General features: G+C 52.6%; 1 protein-coding gene across 3 annotated transcripts in view; it reads left to right on the plus strand.

Annotated features, from left to right (window-relative positions):
• LOC144481968 (signal transducer and activator of transcription 5B-like) overlaps positions 1-19,358 on the plus strand; it is a 142,149-nt gene that overhangs the window by 88,748 nt on the left and 34,043 nt on the right. The window lies entirely within an intron of this gene.

The raw sequence follows: 19,358 nt of genomic DNA on the forward strand, positions 1-19,358 counted from the left end.
GACTGCAGAGCAAACAGAAGGGTCACTCACCAAGGAACAACCTCAACCTTGTTCTTGTATATAGTGGAGTATTTATGTATTGAGTACCTTGCCAGATTAAAGTCTGTGTGGTCCTGGTCATCAACATTAAATTTCATTGAATATTCCGAAAGTCAATGTGGCCCAGTCCCATTCTTCACAATTGCCCCAATTGCCTATTTCTTTCAGGCTTCCCTCACGTGCTTCAGACACAGCATAGGACCTGTATTTCTAAACTTGGTCCAACATCCTTGTTGTATCCTCCTATTCTGACTCAACAGTGCTTTACTGATCTTGTCCCTTTGACTTGTCGTCATAGAATTTGCAATTTCCCTCTTCCCTTTGGGGAATTCTAAACCACTTGAGATCAGGAGTTAAAGCAATCGGTACTATTGCTGTGCTGTAGGATAACCAGTGGGGTAACAGCATTGAGAACCGACATTACGGCATAATGCCGACTGTTCCAACTCCTGGTGTCTTGCTGACTTAGTTAGCATGTGCAACAGAGTCAAAGGGGAGAGTGGGAAACCAGCACTAAATTCACAACATTGATATTTGGACAAGTGTAGGACTGATTACAAGTACTGTACTTGCACCAAATGCAGGCAACCTGATAGAATGGAATTTTGGTGCAAGACAGTCAAAATAAGTGGGACTGAACGAGCAGCAGAAAAAGTCTTAATTTGCTGGGTATCTTGTAATTTGATGTATTGAGAGTTCATTTCAGTGCTATCTATCGGTATACCAGTGTTATTATTGTGTTTGCGAATTTGCAAGCACTAACTCTTGATAGAAACACCACGTCAACAAACTAATACAGGAGTTTAAGTCACAGGTAGATAGATTTCTGATCAATAAGGGAATTAAGGGTTATAGGGATCAGGCGGGTAAGTGGAACTAAACCACTATCAGATCAGCCATGATCTTATTGAATGGCGGGGCAGGCTCGAGGGGCTAGATGGCCTGCTCCTATTTCTTATGTTCTTATGAGCTGGTGGTGCAGAATTATTTCAGTAATCAGATGCTTTAATATTGAAATACTATAGTAACTGTATCTGTCACTGGAATTTCTTGCTGAGCGAAATAGCAAGAGAGAGTACTCCTCTCTCTAAGCAGGCAGCATTTCAATTTACTTCACTGTTCCTATAGATAACTGCAACAGGTCCCTAACCAAAAGAAATAGTTCCTGACTTCAATAATTTTCCATGTATGGAGAATCGGTGTAACCAATCATTTGGTCATGGTTTCTTAAAAAGATTATCAATGTGCCACTTTTGTGTGATGGAGTAGAATCTAAATGTAGTGGAGCAGAATTTGACAATGTGTGAGCTTCATATAGATACATTTTAAATAGATTTTTCTTGGTTTGCCTGACATTCACACAAATTTAATCAAAAAGCAAACCTGAATATACCTTGCTAAATATCCAGTTTTTGAAAACAAAAAACAGGTTGATTCTTAAAAATAATTATATTGGTTCCAGCCACGGTGGCTCTTTCCTAACATGTTGAGAGGCAGTTGTAAACAGAGCTATTTACTACAAAACCTACCCTGAATCTTCTCTGTCATAAATAAATGACGGTGTTGTAAAGTGCAATTTTAGTGATTTGAAAACATAGCTAATTTAGAATTAAGTTTAGTAGCTTTTGCTAAAGAGACAACATATTCATAGAGTCATAGAGGTTTACAGCATGGAAACAGGCCCTTCGGCCCTACTTGCCCATGCCGCACCCTTTTTTTAAAACCTCTAAGCTAGTCCCAATTGCCTGCATTTGGCCCATATCCCTCTATACCCATCTTACCCATGTAACTGTCTAAATGTTTTTTAAAAGACAAAGTTGTACCCGCCTCTACTACTACCTCTGGCAGCTTGTTCCAGACACTCACCACCCTCTGTGTGAAAGAATTGCCCCTCTGGACACTTTTGTATCTCTCCCCTCTCACCTTAAACCTATGCCCTCTAGTTTTAGACTCCCCTACCTTTTGGGAAAAGATATTGACCATCTAGCTGATCTATTCCCCTCCTTATTTTGTCGATCTCGATAAGATCACCCCTCCGCCTTCTACGCTCCAGAGGAAAAACGTCCCAGTCTGTCCAGCCTCTCCTTATAACTCAAACCATCAAGTCCTGGTAGCATCGTAGTAAATCTTTTCTGCACTCTTTCTAGTTTAATAATATCCTTTCTAAAATAGGCTGACCAGAACTGCACACAGTATTCCAAGTGTGGCCTTACCAATGTCTTGTACAACTTCAACAAGACCTCCCAACTCCTGTATTTAATGTTCTGACCAATAAAACGATATTCATTCCTAGTTTCATAAATAAACATTTAAGATTTATAATTAACATGATCTGATTTTTTTCAAAACCATTCCCTCCACCGAATGAATGTTAATGTCTCCTCCCTGAATTACAGGCTAGTTCTATACTCGTTGGCAGCATTCCAGTGCCTTGTCCAAGTCACCATTCTTCACTCATAAACTCAGTGGGTATCAGGTGATTTGTTGCTTATGAGAAACATTTGAAGCAAGCACCATACCATCCGTGCTGATATTTATACACATGCATTTTCCAGCACCTGTTGGCAATAGGAATGGAAATCCAAGCTGATTCTTTTCGTGTGTCTGTGTGTGTGTGTGTGTGTGTCTCTGTCGCTCTCTCCCCATCTGTCTGTCTGGCTCTCTGTCGCTCTCGCCCCATCTGTCTGTCTGGCTCTCTGTCGCTCTCGCCCCATCTGTCTGTCTGGCTCTCTGTCTCTCGCTCTCCCGCTCCCCATCTGTCTGGCTCTCTGTCTCTCGCTCTCTTTCTCCCCATCTGTCTGTCTGGCTCTCTGTCTCTCTCTCTCTCTCTCTCTCTCCCCATCTGTCTGTCTGGCTCTCTGGCTCTCTCTCCCCATCTGTCTGTCTGGCTCTCTGTCTCTCGCAGTCTCTCCCCGCCTCTCTCGCTCGCTCGCTCTCTCTCCCCGCCTCTCTCGCTCGCTCGCTCTCTCTCCCCGCCTCTCTCGCTCGCTCGCTCTCTCTCCCCGCCTCTCTCGCTCGCTCGCTCTCTCTCCCCGCCTCTCTCGCTCGCTCGCTCTCTCTCCCCGCCTCTCTCGCTCGCTCGCTCTCTCTCCCCGCCTCTCTCGTTCGCTCGCTCTCTCTCCCCGCCTCTCTCGCTCGCTCGCTCTCTCTCTCCCCGCCTCTCTCGCTCGCTCGCTCTCTCTCTCCCCGCCTCTCTCGTTCGCTCGCTCTCTCTCCCCGCCTCTCTCGTTCGCTCGCTCTCTCTCCCCGCCTCTCTCGCTCGCTCGCTCTCTCTCCCCGCCTCTCTCGCTCGCTCGCTCTCTCTCCCCGCCTCTCTCGCTCGCTCTCTCTCCCCGCCTCTCTCGCTCGCTCGCTCGCTCTCTCTCCCCGCCTCTCTCGCTCGCTCGCTCTCTCTCCCCGCCTCTCTCGCTCGCTCGCTCTCTCTCCCCGCCTCTCTCGCTCGCTCGCTCTCTCTCCCCGCCTCTCTCGCTCGCTCGCTCTCTCTCCCCGCCTCTCTCGCTCGCTCGCTCTCTCTCCCCGCCTCTCTCGCTCGCTCGCTCTCTCTCCCCGCCTCTCTCGCTCGCTCTCTCTCCCCGCCTCTCTCGCTCGCTCGCTCTCTCTCCCCGCCTCTCTCGCTCGCTCGCTCTCTCTCCCCGCCTCTCTCGTTCGCTCGCTCTCTCTCCCCGCCTCTCTCGCTCGCTCGCTCTCTCTCCCCGCCTCTCTCGCTCGCTCTCTCTCTCTCTCCCCGCCTCTCTCGCTCGCTCGCTCTCCCTCCCCGCCTCTCTCGTTCGCTCGCTCTCCCTCCCCGCCTCTCTCGCTCGCTCTCTCTCTCTCTCCCCGCCTCTCTCGCTCGCTCTCTCTCTCTCTCCCCGCCTCTCTCGCTCGCTCTCTCTCTCTCTCCCCGCCTCTCTCGCTCGCTCGCTCTCTTTCCCCGCCTCTCTCGCTCGCTCGCTCTCTCTCCCCGCCTCTCTCGCTCGCTCGCTCTCTCTCCCCGCCTCTCTCGTTCGCTCGCTCTCTCTCCCCGCCTCTCTCGTTCGCTCGCTCTCTCTCCCCGCCTCTCTCGTTCGCTCGCTCTCTCTCCCCGCCTCTCTCGTTCGCTCGCTCTCTCTCCCCGCCTCTCTCGTTCGCTCGCTCTCTCTCCCCGCCTCTCTCGTTCGCTCGCTCTCTCTCCCCGCCTCTGTCGCTCGCTCTCTCTCTCTCTCCCCGCCTCTGTCGCTCGCTCTCTCTCTCTCTCCCCGCCTCTGTCGCTCGCTCTCTCTCTCTCTCTCCCCGCCTCTGTCGCTCGCTCTCTCTCTCTCTCCCCGCCTCTGTCGCTCGCTCTCTCTCTCTCTCCCCGCCTCTGTCGCTCGCTCTCTCTCTCTCTCCCCGCCTCTGTCGCTCGCTCTCTCTCTCTCTCCCCGCCTCTGTCGCTCGCTCTCTCTCTCTCTCCCCGCCTCTGTCGCTCGCTCTCTCTCTCTCTCCCCGCCTCTGTCGCTCGCTCTCTCTCTCTCTCCCCGCCTCTGTCGCTCGCTCTCTCTCTCTCTCCCCGCCTCTGTCGCTCGCTCTCTCTCTCTCTCCCCGCCTCTGTCGCTCGCTCTCTCTCTCTCTCCCCGCCTCTGTCGCTCGCTCTCTCTCTCTCTCCCCGCCTCTGTCGCTCGCTCTCTCTCTCTCTCCCCGCCTCTGTCGCTCGCTCTCTCTCTCTCTCCCCGCCTCTGTCGCTCGCTCTCTCTCTCTCTCCCCGCCTCTGTCGCTCGCTCTCTCTCTCTCTCCCCGCCTCTGTCGCTCGCTCTCTCTCTCTCTCCCCGCCTCTGTCGCTCGCTCTCTCTCTCTCTCCCCGCCTCTGTCGCTCGCTCTCTCTCTCTCTCCCCGCCTCTGTCGCTCGCTCTCTCTCTCTCTCCCCGCCTCTGTCGCTCGCTCTCTCTCTCTCTCCCCGCCTCTGTCGCTCGCTCTCTCTCTCTCTCCCCGCCTCTGTCGCTCGCTCTCTCTCTCTCTCCCCGCCTCTGTCGCTCGCTCTCTCTCTCTCTCCCCGCCTCTGTCGCTCGCTCTCTCTCTCTCTCCCCGCCTCTGTCGCTCGCTCTCTCTCTCTCTCCCCGCCTCTGTCGCTCGCTCTCTCTCTCTCTCCCCGCCTCTGTCGCTCGCTCTCTCTCTCTCTCCCCGCCTCTGTCGCTCGCTCTCTCTCTCTCTCCCCGCCTCTGTCGCTCGCTCTCTCTCTCTCTCCCCGCCTCTGTCGCTCGCTCTCTCTCTCTCTCCCCGCCTCTGTCGCTCGCTCTCTCTCTCTCTCCCCGCCTCTGTCGCTCGCTCTCTCTCTCTCTCCCCGCCTCTGTCGCTCGCTCTCTCTCTCTCTCTCCCCGCCTCTGTCGCTCGCTCTCTCTCTCTCTCTCTCCCCGCCTCTGTCGCTCGCTCTCTCTCTCTCTCTCTCCCCGCCTCTGTCGCTCGCTCTCTCTCTCTCTCCCCGCCTCTGTCGCTCGCTCTCTCTCTCTCTCCCCGCCTCTGTCGCTCGCTCTCTCTCTCTCTCCCCGCCTCTGTCGCTCGCTCTCTCTCTCTCTCCCCGCCTCTGTCGCTCGCTCTCTCTCTCTCTCCCCGCCTCTGTCGCTCGCTCTCTCTCTCTCTCCCCGCCTCTGTCGCTCGCTCTCTCTCTCCCCGCCTCTGTCGCTCGCTCTCTCTCTCTCTCCCCGCCTCTGTCGCTCGCTCTCTCTCTCTCTCCCCGCCTCTGTCGCTCGCTCTCTCTCTCTCTCCCCGCCTCTGTCGCTCGCTCTCTCTCTCTCTCCCCGCCTCTGTCGCTCGCTCTCTCTCTCTCTCCCCGCCTCTGTCGCTCGCTCTCTCTCTCTCTCCCCGCCTCTGTCGCTCGCTCTCTCTCTCTCTCCCCGCCTCTGTCGCTCGCTCTCTCTCTCTCTCCCCGCCTCTGTCGCTCGCTCTCTCTCTCTCTCCCCGCCTCTGTCGCTCGCTCTCTCTCTCTCTCCCCGCCTCTGTCGCTCGCTCTCTCTCTCTCTCCCCGCCTCTGTCGCTCGCTCTCTCTCTCTCTCCCCGCCTCTGTCGCTCGCTCTCTCTCCCCGCCTCTGTCGCTCGCTCTCTCTCTCTCTCCCCGCCTCTGTCGCTTGCTCTCTCTCTCTCTCCCCGCCTCTGTCGCTCGCTCTCTCTCTCCCCGCCTCTGTCGCTCGCTCTCTCTCTCTCTCCCCGCCTCTGTCGCTCGCTCTCTCTCTCTCTCCCCGCCTCTGTCGCTCGCTCTCTCTCTCTCTCTCCCCGCCTCTGTCGCTCGCTCTCTCTCTCTCTCCCCGCCTCTGTCGCTCGCTCTCTCTCTCTCTCCCCGCCTCTGTCGCTCGCTCTCTCTCTCTCTCTCTCCCCGCCTCTGTCGCTCGCTCTCTCTCTCTCTCCCCGCCTCTGTCGCTCGCTCTCTCTCTCTCTCCCCGCCTCTGTCGCTCGCTCTCTCTCTCTCTCCCCGCCTCTGTCGCTCGCTCTCTCTCTCTCTCCCCGCCTCTGTCGCTCGCTCTCTCTCTCTCTCCCCCGCCTCTGTCGCTCGCTCTCTCTCTCTCTCCCCGCCTCTGTCGCTCGCTCTCTCTCTCTCTCCCCGCCTCTGTCGCTCGCTCTCTCTCTCTCTCCCCGCCTCTGTCGCTCGCTCTCTCTCTCTCTCCCCGCCTCTGTCGCTCGCTCTCTCTCTCTCTCCCCGCCTCTGTCGCTCGCTCTCTCTCTCTCTCCCCGCCTCTGTCGCTCGCTCTCTCTCTCTCTCCCCGCCTCTGTCGCTCGCTCTCTCTCTCTCTCCCCGCCTCTGTCGCTCGCTCTCTCTCTCTCTCCCCGCCTCTGTCGCTCGCTCTCTCTCTCTCTCCCCGCCTCTGTCGCTCGCTCTCTCTCTCTCTCTCCCCGCCTCTGTCGCTCGCTCTCTCTCTCTCTCCCCGCCTCTGTCGCTCGCTCTCTCTCTCTCTCCCCGCCTCTGTCGCTCGCTCTCTCTCTCTCTCCCCGCCTCTGTCGCTCGCTCTCTCTCTCTCTCCCCGCCTCTGTCGCTCGCTCTCTCTCTCTCTCCCCGCCTCTGTCGCTCGCTCTCTCTCTCTCTCCCCGCCTCTGTCGCTCGCTCTCTCTCTCTCTCCCCGCCTCTGTCGCTCGCTCTCTCTCTCTCTCCCCGCCTCTGTCGCTCGCTCTCTCTCTCTCTCCCCGCCTCTGTCGCTCGCTCTCTCTCTCTCTCCCCGCCTCTGTCGCTCGCTCTCTCTCTCTCTCCCCGCCTCTGTCGCTCGCTCTCTCTCTCTCTCCCCGCCTCTGTCGCTCGCTCTCTCTCTCTCTCCCCGCCTCTGTCGCTCGCTCTCTCTCTCTCTCCCCGCCTCTGTCGCTCGCTCTCTCTCTCTCTCCCCGCCTCTGTCGCTCGCTCTCTCTCTCTCTCTCCCCGCCTCTGTCGCTCGCTCTCTCTCTCTCTCCCCGCCTCTGTCGCTCGCTCTCTCTCTCTCTCCCCGCCTCTGTCGCTCGCTCTCTCTCTCTCTCCCCGCCTCTGTCGCTCGCTCTCTCTCTCTCTCCCCGCCTCTGTCGCTCGCTCTCTCTCTCTCTCCCCGCCTCTGTCGCTCGCTCTCTCTCTCTCTCCCCGCCTCTGTCGCTCGCTCTCTCTCTCTCTCCCCGCCTCTGTCGCTCGCTCTCTCTCTCTCTCCCGCCTCTGTCGCTCGCTCTCTCTCTCTCTCCCCGCCTCTGTCGCTCGCTCTCTCTCTCTCCCCGCCTCTGTCGCTCGCTCTCTCTCTCTCTCCCCGCCTCTGTCGCTCGCTCTCTCTCTCTCTCCCCGCCTCTGTCGCTCGCTCTCTCTCTCTCTCCCGCCGTTGTCGCTCGCTCTCTCTCTCTCTCCCGCCTCCTCCTGTCGCTCGCTCTCTCTCTCTCTCCCCGCCTCTGTCGCTCGCTCTCTCTCTCTCTCCCCGCCTCTGTCGCTCGCTCTCTCTCTCTCTCCCCGCCTCTGTCGCTCGCTCTCTCTCCTCTCTCCCGCCTCTGTCGCTCTCTCTCTCTCTCTCTCCCGCCTCTGTCGCTCGCTCTCTCTCTCTCTCTCTCCCCGCCTCTGTCGCTCGCTCTCTCTCTCTCCCCCGCCTCTGTCGCTCGCTCTCTCTCTCTCTCCCCGCCTCTCTCTCTCTCTCGCTCTCCCCCCCGCCTCTCTCTCTCTCTCCTCTCTCTCTCCCCCGCCTCTCTCTCTCTCTCTCTCTCGCTCTCCCCCGCCTCTCTCTCTCTCTCTCTCGCTCTCCCCCCGCCTCTCTCTCTCTCGCTCTCCCCCCGCCCCTCTCTCTCTCGCTCTCCCCCCGCCTCTCTCTCGCTCTCCCCCGCCTCTCTCTCTCGCTCTCCCCCCGCCTCTCTCTCGCTCTCCCCCCGCCGCTCTCTCGCTCTCCCCCGCCTCTCGCTCTCCCCCCGCCTCTCTCTCGCTCTCCCCCCGGCTCTCTCTCTCTCTCTCGCTCTCCCCCCGCCTCTCTCTCTCTCTCTCGCTCTCCCCCCGCTCTCTCTCTCTCTCGCTCTCCCCCGCCTCTCTCTCTCTCTCGCTCTCCCCCCGCCTCTCTCTCTCTCTCTCCCCCCGCCTCTCTCTCTCTCGCTCTCCCCCCGCCTCTCTCTCTCTCGCTCTCCCCCCGCCTCTCTCTCTCTCGCTCTCCCCCCGCCTCTCTCTCGCTCTCCCCCCGCCTCTCTCTCTCTCGCTCTCCCCCCGCCTCTCTCTCTCTCGCTCTCCCCCCGCCTCTCTCTCTCTCGCTCTCCCCCCGCCTCTCTCTCTCTCGCTCTCCCCCCGCCTCTCTCTCTCTCGCTCTCCCCCCGCCTCTCTCTCTCTCGCTCTCCCCCCGCCTCTCTCTCTCTCGCTCTCCCCCCGCCTCTCTCTCTCTCGCTCTCCCCCCGCCTCTCTCTCTCTCGCTCTCCCCCCGCCTCTCTCTCTCTCGCTCTCCCCCCGCCTCTCTCTCTCTCGCTCTCCCCCCGCCTCTCTCTCTCTCGCTCTCCCCCCGCCTCTCTCTCTCTCGCTCTCCCCCCGCCTCTCTCTCTCTCGCTCTCCCCCCGCCTCTCTCTCTCTCGCTCTCCCCCCGCCTCTCTCTCTCTCGCTCTCCCCCCGCCTCTCTCTCTCTCGCTCTCCCCCCGCCTCTCTCTCTCTCGCTCTCCCCCCGCCTCTCTCTCTCTCGCTCTCCCCCCGCCTCTCTCTCTCTCGCTCTCCCCCGCCTCTCTCTCTCGCTCTCCCCCCGCCTCTCTCTCTCTCGCTCTCCCCCCGCCTCTCTCTCTCTCGCTCTCCCCCCGCCTCTCTCTCTCTCGCTCTCCCCCCGTCTCTCTCTCTCTCGCTCTCCCCCCGCCTCTCTCTCTCTCGCTCTCCCCCCGCCTCTCTCTCTCTCGCTCTCCCCCCGCCTCTCTCTCTCTCGCTCTCCCCCCGCCTCTCTCTCTCTCGCTCTCCCCCCGCCTCTCTCTCTCTCGCTCTCCCCCCGCCTCTCTCTCTCTCGCTCTCCCCCCGCCTCTCTCTCTCTCGCTCTCCCCCCGCCTCTCTCTCTCTCGCTCTCCCCCCGCCTCTCTCTCTCTCGCTCTCCCCCCGCCTCTCTCTCTCTCGCTCTCCCCCCGCCTCTCTCTCTCTCGCTCTCCCCCCGCCTCTCTCTCTCTCGCTCTCCCCCCGCCTCTCTCTCTCTCGCTCTCCCCCCGCCTCTCTCTCTCTCGCTCTCCCCCCGCCTCTCTCTCTCTCGCTCTCCCCCCGCCTCTCTCTCTCTCGCTCTCCCCCCGCCTCTCTCTCTCTCGCTCTCCCCCCGCCTCTCTCTCTCTCGCTCTCCCCCCGCCTCTCTCTCTCTCGCTCTCCCCCCGCCTCTCTCTCTCTCGCTCTCCCCCCGCCTCTCTCTCGCTCTCCCCCCCGCCTCTCTCTCTCTCGCTCTCCCCCCGCCTCTCTCTCTCTCGCTCTCCCCCCGCCTCTCTTTCTCTCGCTCTCCCCCCGCCTCTATCTCTCTCTCTCGCTCTCCCCCCGCCTCTATCTCTCTCTCTCGCTCTCCCCCCGCCTGTATCTCTCTCTCTCGCTCTCCCCCCGCCTCTATCTCTCTCTCTCGCTCTCCCCCCGCCTCTATCTCTCTCTCTCGCTCTCCCCCCGCCTCTCTCTCTCTCTCTCCCCCTGCCTCTCTCTCTCGCTCTCCCCCCGCCTGTATCTCTCTCTCTCGCTCTCCCCCCGCCTCTATCTCTCGCTCTCTCTCTCTCCCCGATTCTCTCGCTCTCTCTCTCTCCCCGATTCTCTCTCTCTCTCCCCGATTCTCTCGCTCTCTCTCTCTCCCCGATTCTCTCGCTCTCTCCCCGCCTCTCTCGCTCTCTCTCTCTCCCTCTGCCCGCTTCTCTCTCTCTCTCTCTCTCTCTCCCCCCGCCTCTCTCTCTCTCTCCCTCTCTCTCCCTGTCTCTCTCTCTCTCTCTCTGTCTAGCCCAGGGCCATTAACGCCAGTTGTAATGACCTGATCATTGCCCTGACTGAGATCAGCTATCCGGGTACAGATTGGGTATGAGCTGTGGATATTACCCATCTACATATCTCTGTTGCTTTGTTTAAAGAGGGTTGAGCAAACCAGATACCCAATCTACAGTTGGTGCTCAGCAACCACATGTTTGTATTGTAGGAATTGTAGGAATGTTGTAGGAATTGCTGTGATACGACTGATTGCTGGAAGACTTTGACTTAAGAACATAAGAACTAGGAGCAGGAGTAGGCAATTCAGCCTGCTCTGCCATTTAATATGGTCATGTTAGCTTTTATGAACAGGGGGTTTGAGTTTAAGAGCCGTGGGGTTATGCTGCAACTGTACAGGACCTTGGTGAGACCACATTTGGAATATTGTGTGCAGTTCTGGTCACCTCACTATAAGAAGGATGTGGAAGCGCTGGAAAGAGTGCAGAGGAGATTTACCAGGATGCTGCCTGGTTTGGAGGGTAGGTCTTATGAGGAAAGGTTGAGGGAGCTAGGGCTGTTCTCTCTGGAGCGGAGGAGGCTGAGGGGAGACTTAATAGAGGTTTATAAAATGATGAAGGGGATAGATAGAGTGAACGTTCAAAGACTATTTCCTCAGGTGGATGGAGTTATTACAAGGGGGCATAACTATAGGGTTCGTGGTGGGAGATACAGGAAGGATATCAGAGGTAGGTTCTTTACTCAGAGAGTGGTTGGGGTGTGGAATGGACTGCCTGCAGTGATAGTGGAGTCGGACACTTTAGGAACATTTAAGCGGTTATTGGATAGGCACATGGAGCACACCAGGATGATAGGGAGTGGGATAGCTTGATCCTGGTTTCAGATAAAGCTCGGCACAACATCGTGGGCCGAAGGGCCTGTTCTGTGCTGTACTGTTCTATGTTCTATGGCTGATCTCATCTCGGCCTCAACTCCACTTTCCTGCCTGTTCTTCATAGCCCTTCAAACCCATTACTAATTAAAAATCTGTCTTTACTATCTCAAATTTATTCAATGTCCCGGCATCTACTGTATACTGAATTCCACAGATTCGCGACTCTTGAGGGAAGTAATTTCTCCTCATTTCTGTTTTAAACCTGCTACCCCTTATCCTAAAACAATGACCTCTAGTTCTAGATTGCCCCACACAAGAGGAAACATCCTCTCTACGTCTACCCTGTCAATCTCCTTTAGCATCTTGTATAACTGAAATAGGTTTCCCCTCATTCTTCTAAACTCCAGGGAGTCTAAGCCTAAACTGCTCAATCTCTCTTCGTGAGACAAACCCCTCATCTCTGGAATCAACCTCGTGAATCTCCTCTGAACTGCCTCTAATTCCACCACATCCCTCAAGTAAGGGGACCAAAATTGTACACAATATTCTAAGTGCAGCCTCACTAATGCCTTGTACAGTTGCAGCAACACTTCCCTACTTTTATATTCTATTCCTTTTGCAATAAGTGTCAAGATTCCGTTTGCTTTCCTTATTACCTGCTGTACCTGCATACTAGATTCCTGCGAATCACACACGAGGAGAGGACACCTAAATCCTTTTGCACCAAAGCACTCTGAACTTTCCCTCCATTTAGATAATTTACCCTTCCATTTTTCTGACCAAAATGAGTAACCCCACACTCGATCGGAGTTGTTCAGCGCAGAAAAGGCCCTTCGGCCCATCGAGCCTGCACTGACAACTACCACTAAAGTTGCACTAATCCCATTTTCCAGCATTTGTCCCATATCCTTGAATGTTATGATATTTCAAATGCCCATCCAATCCCCATAGGGGATTGTCACAGTAACTTCATTGCAGTGTTAATGTAAGCCTTGCTTGTGACTAATAAATAAACTTTACTTTAAATGTTTTTTAAAGGTTGTGAGGTTTCCAGCCTCTACTACCTTCCCAGGCAGTGCATTCCAGATTCCCACCACCCTCTGAGTGTAAACATTTTTTTTCTCAAATCCCTCTGTCCTGCCCCTCACCCTTAACCTATGCCCCCTCGTGGTTGACCCCTCAACCAAAGGGAACCGCTGCTTTTTATTCACCCTGATCCTCATAATCTTATACATCTCAATCATGCCTGCCCCCCCCCCCCCCACAGCTCAAATGCTCCTAGGCAACATCCTAGTGAACCTCCTCTGTACCCCCTCTAATGCTTTCACATCCTCCTTATAGCAAGGTGCGGAGAACTGCACACAGTACTCCAGCTGTGGCCCAACCAATGTTCTATACAGCTCCAACATAACCTCCTTACTCTTAAACGCTATGTCACGACTGATAAAGGCAAGTGTCCCATGTGCTTTCCTAACTACCCCTTTAATCTGCTCTGCTGCCCTCTGGGATCTGTCGATGGGTAGCTCAAGATCCATCTGTTCCTCTGATCTTCCGAGTGTCCTGCCATTCATTAAATATTACCTTGTCTTGTTTTTTTTTGTACTTTTCCAATTCAATCAAATCAAGTCCAATTCAGAGTCTCAACAAGTTGAGACATTTCCGATCCAAGCTGACAAGACAGGGCCTTCACTCCTGTCTTGGGCCTGATCTACATGAGCCAAGCTGATTGGAGGAGGGGGAGGATTCCTCCTCCAAGGCTTGATCTTATTTGCATCTTAGCCAAAAGGCCGAGATGTCGCTTTTAATAATTGCTTCATATGAAAATGAAGCTTAAATGTAACCCAATGACCTCAACTAAGTGCAGCATCCGATCCATACTACACTTGATCTTAGCCATGTCTTGATATTTCTGCCAAAGTGCACCACCTGGCACTTGGGGTTAAATACCATCTGCCACTGCTCTGCCCATCTGACCAATATTTATCCACGTTAAACTCCATCTGCCAAATTTTTGCCCATTCACCTAACCGATCCATATCGACTTGTAAATTGCTTACATAGAAACTAGAAGCAGGAGTAAGCTATTCAGCCCTTTGAGCCTGCTCCGCCATTCAATGACTGATCATTGAATTCAATATCCTGATCTCCCCTTCCCCCCCCATATCCCTTGATCCCTTTAGCCCTAATTTCTTCTTGAAATCAGACAGCGTTTTAGCCTCAATTGCTTTCTGTGGGAGTGAATTCCAGACGTTCACCACCCTCTGGGTGAAGAAATTTCTCCTCACCTCAGTTCTAAAAGGTTTACCCCTTATCCTCAAACTATGACCTCTAGTTCTGGACTCCCCCCACCATCGGGAACATTCTTTCTGAATCTACCCTGTCTAACCCTGTTTGAATTTTATAAGTTTCTATGAGATCCCCTCTCACTCTTCTAAACTCCAGTAAATATAATCCTAATCAACTTAGTCCCTCCTCATATGATAGACCTGCCATCCCAGGAATCAGCCTGGGAAACCTTTGCTTTGCTCCCTCTATAGCAAAGACAGATAAGGACTGCACACAGTACTCCAGGTGTGGCCTCGCATCTAGCAAATTAATCAATTGCCTTGTGCAATTGCAGTAAAACATCCCTATCCCTATAGAGACAAAGAACAATACAGCACAGGAACAGGCCCTTCGGCCCTCCAAGCCCACGCCGCTCATGTGCCCAACTAGACCATTCGTTTGTATCCCTCTATTCCCAGTCTGTTCATGTGGCTATCTAGATAAGTCTTAAACAATCCCAGCGTGTCCGCCTCAATCACCTTGCTTGGCAGTGCATTCCAGGCCCCCACCACCCTCTGTGTAAAATACGCCCCCCTGACATCTGTGTTGAACCTTGCCCCCCCCCCTCACCTTGAACCCGTGACCCCTTGTGTTTGTCACCTCCGACCTGGGAAAAAGCTTCCCACTGTTCACCCTATCTATGCCCTTCATAATTTTATACACCTCTATTAGGTCGCCCCTCATCCTCCGTCTTTCTAGGGAGAACAACCCCAGTTTACCCAATCTCTCCTCATAGCTAAGATCCTCCACACCAGGCAACATCCTGGTAAACCTTTTCTGTACTCTCTCCAAAGCCTCCACGTCCTTCTGGTGGTGTGGCGACCAGAACTGGACGCAGTATTCCAAATGCGGCCGAACCAACGTTCTATATAACTGCAACATCATATGCCAACTTTTGTATTCTATGCCCCGTCCAATAAAGGCAAGCATGCCATATGCCTTCTCCACCTGTGCTGCCACCTTTAAAGATCTGTGGACTTGTACACCCAGGTCCCTCTGTGTGTCTATACTCCTGATGGTTCTGCCATTTATTGTATAGCTCCCCCTTACATTAGATCTACCGAAATGCATCACTTCGCATTTATCTGGATTAAATTCCATCTGCCATTTCTCCGCCAAATGTTCCAGCCTATCTATATCCTACTGTATTCTCTGACAACGTTCATCACTATCCGCAACTCCAGTAATCTTCGTGTCGTCCGCAAACTTACTGATCACACCAGCTACATCTTCCTCCAAATCATTTATATATATCACAAACATCAGAGGTCCCAGTACAGAGCCCTGCGGAACACTACTATTCACAGACCTCCAACCGGAAAAAGACCCCTCCACTGTTACCCTCTGTTTTCTATGGCTAAACCAGTTCTCCACTCATCTAGCTAGCTCACCTTTTATCCCGTGAGATTTAACCTTTTGCACCAGCCTGCTATGAGGGACCTTGTCAAACACTTTACTAAAATCCATATAGACGACATCCACGGCCCTTCCCTCGTCAATCGTTTTTGTCACCTCCTCAAAAAACTCAACCAAATTTGTGAGGCATGACCTCCCTCGTACAAAACCATGCTGTCTATCGCTAATGAGATTATTCAGTTCTAAATGCGCATATATTCTATCTCTAAGAATCTTCTCCAACAATTTCCCTACCACGGACATCAAGCTCACCGGCCTATAATTACCCGGGTTATCCTTGCTACCCTTCTTAAATAACAGGACTACATTTGCTATCCTCCAATCCTCTGGGACCTCACCTGTGTCCAGCGAAGAGACAAAGATTTCTGTTAGAGGCCCAGCAATTTCATCTCTTGCCTCCTTGAGGAGTCTAGGATGGATGCCATCTGGCCCTCGGGATTTGTCTGTCTTAATGTTTCCTAAAAAACCTAACACTTCCTCCCTTGTAATTGAGATTTTTTCTAACAGGTCAACGCATCTCTCTGAGACAATACCAGTCAACATGTCCCTCTCCTTTGTGAATACTGATGCAAAGTATTCGTTTAGGATCTCTCCTACTTCCTTTGGTTCTAAGCATAATTCCCCTCCTTTGTCCCTGAGAAGTCCGATTCTTTCCCTAACAACCCTCTTGTTCCTAACATATGTATAAAATGCCTTGGGATTCTCCTTAATCCTGTCTGTCAAGGACATTTCGTGACCCCTTTTTGCCCTTCTAACTCCCTGTTTGAGTTCTTTTCTACTTTCTCTGTATTCCTCCAGTGCTCCATCTGTTTTTAGCTGCCTGGGCCTCATGTATGCCTCTTTTTTTCTTTTTGATTAGACCCACAATTTCACTGGTTATCCACGGCTCCCGAATCCTACCTTTCCTATCCTTCCTCTTTACAGGTACATGCCTGTCCTGCAGTCCTATCAACTGCTCCTTAAAAGACTCCCACATGCCAGATGTGGATTTACCCTCGAACAGCCTCTCCCAATCAACAGCCACCAAATCCTAACTAATCCAGCTGTAATTAGCCTTCCCCCAATTCAGCACCTTACCCATAGGACAACACTCATCTTTTTCCATTACTATCCTAAAGTTAACAGAGTTGTGGTCACTATTTGCCACATGTTCCCCTACTGAAACTTTGACAACCTGACCGGGCTCATTCCCCAGTACTAGGTCCAGTATAGTCCCCTCTCTAGTTGGGCTGTCAGCACATTGTTCCAAAGAACCTTCCTGTACGCATTTTATAAATTCTTCCCCATCCAGGCCCCCAGCCCTAAGCGATTTCCAGTCTATGTGAGGGAAATTAAAGTCTCCCACTACAACAACCCTATTTTTTCTGCACCTGTCCAGAATCTCCTTACATATCTGTTCCTCAACTTCCCGTGGGCTGTTGGGAGGCCTGTAGTATACCCCCAGCATAGTGACTGCGCCCTTCCTGTTTCTGAGCTCCACCCACAGTGACTCGTTACCTGATCCTTACAAGTTGTCCACCCTCTGTACCACTGTAATATGCTCCCTAACCTGCATTGCTACTCCCCCACCTCCCCTAGCCCCTTCTCTGTCTCGCCTAAAACACTTATACCCCGGAATATTCAGCTGCCAGTCCTGTCCTTTTAACCAAGTCTCCGTCACTGCAACCACATCCAAGTTCCGCGCAAGCATTAAGGCTCTAAGCTCGTCTGTCTTGCCCGTGACCTCCTTGCATTGAAGCAGATACACTCCAGACCTCCAGGCCCACTGAGGTCAAATCCTCTCGCTATGAAGGCCAACATACCATTTGCTTTCTTTATTGCCTACTGTACCTGTGCGCTTACTTTCAGCGACTGATGCACAAGGACTCCAAGGTCTCACTGAGTATGCACGTCTCTCAATTTACACCCATTCAATAATAATCAGTCTTCCTATTATTGCTACCAAAGTGGATAACCTCACATTTATCCACATTATGCTGCATCTGCCATGCATATGCTCACACACTCAGCCTGTCCAAATCATGCTGAAACACCTCTGCATCCTCCTCATAGCTCACCCTCCCACCCAACTTTGTATCATCTGCAAATTTGGAGATAATACATTCAGTTCCCTCTTCCTAATCATTAATATATAATGTGAGCAGTTAGGGTCCTAACACAGATCCCTGCGGAGCCCCACTAATCACTGACTGCCAATCAGAAAAAGACCCATTTATGCCATTCTTTGCTTCCTATCTGCTAACCAGCTTTCTATCCATCTCAAGACATTACCTTCAATCCCATGTGCTTTAACTTTACATAGTAGTCTGTAATGTGAGACCTTGTCGAAAGCCTTCTGAAAGTCTAAATAAACCACATCCACTGGTTCTCCTCGGTCAACTCCAGTAGTTACAACCTCTAAGAATGCCAATAGATTCATCAAGCATGAATTCCCTTATGTAAATCCATGCTGACTTTGTCTGATTATACCACTGGCTGCCAAGTTATGAAATCCTTGATAATGGACCTCGGCAACTTCCCCAGTACCGACATTAGGCTCACTGGTCTATAGTTCTCTGTTTTCTCTCTACCTCCCTTTTGAATAGTGGGCTTACATTAGCTACCCTCCAATCTGTAGGAACCAGTCCAGAGTCCAAAGGATTTTGGAAAATAGCCACCAAATGGATCTACTAATTCCAGGGCTGCTTTCTTAAGTACTCTGGGATGAAGATGATCAGGACCTGGAGATTTATTCACCTTCAATCCCATCAATTTCGCCAAAACCATTTCTTTACTAATGCTGATTTCCTTCAGTTCCTCACTAAAACATGTTTCTCTCAGAACTTCTGGTACATTATTCATGTCTTCCTTTGTGAAGACTGAAGCAAAATCTTATTTGTTTATCGCAACTTACTATCCCTCCCTATGTTAGTGTCATCTGCAAATTTGGCTATAGTACCTTGTATCCCTGCGTCCAGGTCACTAATATAGATCGTAAATAGTTAGGGCCTGAGGATCGAACCCTATGGCACACCACTAGTTAAGTCTTGCCAACCAGAAAAGACCCATTTATCCCAACTCTCTGCTTTTTGTTGGTTTAGCCAGTTCTCTATCCAAGTTAATAAATTACCCCTAACCCCATGTGATCTTACCATGTGTTTTAACCTGTGTGGCACCTTATCAAATGCCTTCTGGAATTCCAGAATAATAACGTAATATTATATTCGCATTTTTCCAATCCATTGGAACCTTTCCTGCATCCAGGAAATTTTGGAATATTACAACCAATGGATTCACCATCTCCACTGCCACTTCCTTTAAATGCCCTAGGATGTAGGCCGTCAGGCCCTGGGGACTTGTCTGCCTTCAATCCCGATAGCTGGCTCAGCAGTCTTTCCCTATTGATAATGATTGTTCTACGTTCTTCCCTTTCTATTTTCTCTGCATTCCCTGTTACTACTGGGATGGTGCTAGTGTCCTCCACCGTGAAACCAAAGGCAAAATGCTGTTTTAGTGCCTCTGCCATTTCTGCCTTCCCCACTGTTAACTCTCCACTCTCATCCCCAAAGGGTCCAACATTCACCTTAGCTACTCTTTTCCCTTTTATAAATTTATAGAAGCTTTTGCTGTCCTTTTTATCTTTCGTACTGGTGTTTTTTCATAATTTAACTTTGCTCTTTTGATTACTTTTTTAGTAACCCTTTGATCTTTAAAAGTTTCCCAATCTTCCAGCCTCCTGTCTTTCTTCCCCTCTACGATGTATTTTAATTGGGAGCAATTTATCTCTTAAACATCTGCCACTGATCATTAACTATCCAACCTTTTAGTCTTCCTGCCCAGTCCACGCGGGTCAAATCTGTCCTCGTGCCTATATAATTCCCTTTGGTTAACTCCAGAATACTAGTGTGGGACTCTAGTTTCTCGCCCTCAAACTGAATTTGAAATTCAAGCATGCTATAATCACTCTTCCCTAGAATCTTTCTTAACAATGAGATCGTTAATTAATCATGCATTAATGACAACGTGCCTACTGAGGGTGATTTTGCTCTTTTGGTGGTTGATGGAACATTTGAAATATTTTAGACCATAAGATATAGGAGCAAAATTAGGCCCATCGAGTCTGCTTCGCCAGTCGATCATGGCTGATATGATTCTCATTCCCATTAGCCTGCCTTCTCCCCATAACTCCTGATCCCCTTATTGATTAAGAACCTATCTATCGCTGTCTTAAAGACACTCAATGACCTGGCTTCCACAGCCCACTTTTGCAATAAGTTCCACAGATTCGCCATCCTCTGGCTGAAGAAATTCCTCCTCATCTCAGTTTTAAAGGAGTGTCCCTTCACTCTGGGGTTGTGCCTTCGAGCTCTAGTCTCTCCCATTAGTGGAAACATTCTCTCCACATCCACTCTATCTCGGCCTCTTAGT

Source organism: Mustelus asterias, chromosome X (genome assembly GCF_964213995.1).
Source record: "Mustelus asterias chromosome X, sMusAst1.hap1.1, whole genome shotgun sequence".
In the NCBI taxonomy this organism is placed as follows: domain Eukaryota; kingdom Metazoa; phylum Chordata; class Chondrichthyes; order Carcharhiniformes; family Triakidae; genus Mustelus; species Mustelus asterias.